Genomic DNA, 3,176 nt, shown 5'->3' with positions numbered 1-3,176 from the left:
CGAATTCCTGCTCACCAAACCTTTTAATTGTAATGTGACTAGCCCATGGAGATTAACCAGAAGAGAATGCACTGGGAACACTGACAGGAGCGGATTTCAACTCTCACAGTAAATTAATAATTTGACATCCAGATTAATTTAGTCTCTGTAACTTCATTAACATATATAACTCGAGGATCTGCTTTAACTTTAGGTGAGTCTACAAAAACAAAATTTCTGAGTTTTCAAAGCTGAGGTCTCCTGGCAATATCATTCTTACCCCGAACTCATTCCCTTTCCAATATGGGGAACTTGTCAAGTAAAGTAAAATCAAGAGGTGTATTCATATCCCAGATTAGTTTTCTAAACTAAGCAACTGCCAAGTTTACAAAAAAGAAAGAAACCTAGCGCTTTATTTACTTAAATAGCATGTGCCTGGCTCAGGGAAAATAGTTATTCAGGTGAGCCTGTCAGGTAAAATAAGATGCAAAACATGGTATCTGAATCATAAATCATTTAAGAAAGTTTTCAATTTTATTAAAAGGATAAGGACAGTGCTATACTTGATCTTAGCCAAAAGGCTAAGAAGTGATTCCAGTGTATTATATATATACCAGCATTTAAGTTTTTAAAAATAGCATTTTTCATTGGCAAGAAGATTGAAAACTCTGCCAAGTGCAGGTGGGGCCTGGAAAAAATGGCATTCTCATAAACTATTGGGAGTGAAAATGGTCCCAAATCTTTGGAGGTCAATTTAGTGCTATGTATCAAAAAAGCCTTTCAACAAACATATCCTTAGTCCAGGAAGACCATGTAGAGTAATTTTATCCTCAAGAAAAAGTTACAATGTGTATCACTGATTGCAATGTTTAAAAGGCTGAAAAACTATAAACATTTCAGCATTGTCTGTTCCACTAAATGAAAATATACTCAATGAGCTGCAGACACTGATTTATTGGCAGCCAAGATGATGATAACATCTAGGCAAAAGCAAAAACAAACGACCACAGACAGTATGTACCTCATCGTTTGAATTTTATTAAAATAATAAATAAATGACTTATTTAGTGATAACTATGTGCCAGGGAATGTGAACAACACATTTTAAAAAGTCTGGAAGGATACATACATACCAAATGTTAAAACTGGTTTTCTCTGGATATTAGTAATTTATTTGTGGCTAGTTTTTATTTTTGTTTATATTGTCTTTATGAATGTATATTATGTATTTGTTCATTAAAATATCAACAAAACTCTATGTGGGGTATAGAATCTATACTTGTGGGAAATGTAACTCAGACCTATCTTACTCTGTTCTCTTTTAGTTTTAGGAGCAAAATACTTTGCACATAATAAGTAAACAACTGCTCATAACTAACTTATTGCCTAGGTAGAGAGAAATACAAAATAAACTAGGCCTGACCTGTGGTGGTGCAGTGGATAAAGCATCAATCAACCTGGAATGCTGAGGTACCCTGGTTCAATACCCTAGGCTTGCCTGGACAAGGCACATATGGGAGTTGATGCTTCCTGCTCCTCCCCCCCCTTCTCTCTCCCTCCCTCATCTCTAAAAATGAATAAATAAAATATACAGGATAATATATAATAAAGAGCCAAACACAGTATGCATTAAAAATTACTTTAGGGTTAGTATTCTATAGCTAGCTTATTTTTTAGTGATTGGTCTTTTCTCTCTACCCCAGTGAAATACCAGAGGCATTCCACTGGGCTTTGGATACTTTCTGCACTCAGTCCCAGTTTATTTCAAAAATAGTATTGGCTAACATATACTGAATGCTGAAAAGGTACCTATCATGATTTATAGCAAATACCTTGCTAAAAATTTAAGAAGGCTAATAGAGCCAAAGAATACATGTACAGTATAATCCCTCTCGCTAAACCACTCTCATCCAAATGGAAGACATATGCTAACCATCAGAACAGCTAATACAGATACTTGACTGAGTAACAAATTTGGGTCTGAGTGTCAAAGCAGCAAGGGCAAAAGGGATACAAGATATTCCCACAGTTATCATTCTAAGAAAATAAGAACATGACGAAATCTGTAAGAACAGTGTTAAGTTTTCTTTCTTTAAATTAAAGGGTAAATCTTATATTTGCTTTGGCAGCAGGTAAACAAAAGTTAGATTATATGGTCCTTGCACCAGGATGACATACACATTCATGAATTAGTCCCCAACGGTAAAGGTTTCAAGGAGCCCAAGTATCATCTCATAGGCTATTTGCTGTTGTAAGAGAGAAATGAAGGAACCAGGCTGCTATCAGTCAATTAATATAAGACATTACTGCCAATCATTGCTAAAAGTGAATGAGAGAGAAGACGCCCACTTTCTGTGTCCAACCTAGGCAGAATAAAGGGGACATATTACTTTTGGTGAGCAACAGGTGTAAATTGATTGGTACATGTGGTCACCCAAGTTATCAATCTCTTAACAAATAGTAAATGTAAGAAGTAAAAGGAAGAAATAACTCATTTATTTCTTTCAGAATGAAATGAAATGAACACTGAATGCTTACTTACTGAAGATAAAATAGAAAATTTACTTTTTCTAAAGCTGAATTTGTCCCCGCCAGACAAGGTTTATTAAACATACTTGGCTTTAAAAAGACATGTACTAAAAGTACAGGACTAAGGCAGGGATGAAAAGGTAAATGTGTCAACCTTAGCCACTTAAGGTCTTCATGAACCCAAAGGTGCAAATAAATCTGAAATGGCAAGTTTTATAAAACCAAGGAGACAAAAATTTTCAAGAAGTCTAGATACTGGTAAGTCATCTCTAATTTTCAACAAGTTGATGTGATCTCCCAATTTCAACAAATCTAAAAACTGCTAAATTTTATGTCAATCCCTAGCAAAATTATGGACTAGATAATTAGAAGGAATGCAACTTAACAAATATATATGACAGTGTGATCTGTGGTGGCAAAGCTGCTAAAGCACTGACCTAGAATACTGAGGTTGCCAGTTCAAAACCCTGGCCTTGCCAGGTCAAGGCACATACACCAAGCAATTAATGAATAATTAAAGTGAAGCAACTACGAGCTGATACTTCTCATTCCACCACTCCTTCCTCTCTCTGTAAAATCAATGAATAAAATCTTAAGAAACAAAAAAATATAGATGATAGCTAATTACTAAGAACTAGCATGGACAGAGTATATCATATAACACTAAA

General features: G+C 35.0%; 1 pseudogene; it reads right to left on the bottom strand.

Annotated features, from left to right (window-relative positions):
- Positions 1-470: 470 nt before the first annotated feature.
- LOC136379162 (U2 spliceosomal RNA) lies at positions 471-572 on the bottom strand (annotated as a pseudogene).
- Positions 573-3,176: the final 2,604 nt, after the last annotated feature.

The sequence above is a fragment of the Saccopteryx leptura genome, chromosome 7 (genome assembly GCF_036850995.1).
Source record: "Saccopteryx leptura isolate mSacLep1 chromosome 7, mSacLep1_pri_phased_curated, whole genome shotgun sequence".
NCBI lineage: Eukaryota > Metazoa > Chordata > Mammalia > Chiroptera > Emballonuridae > Saccopteryx > Saccopteryx leptura.
The sequence above is the reverse complement of the archived record's forward strand: the minus strand, read 5'-3'. Positions and strand labels throughout refer to the sequence as shown.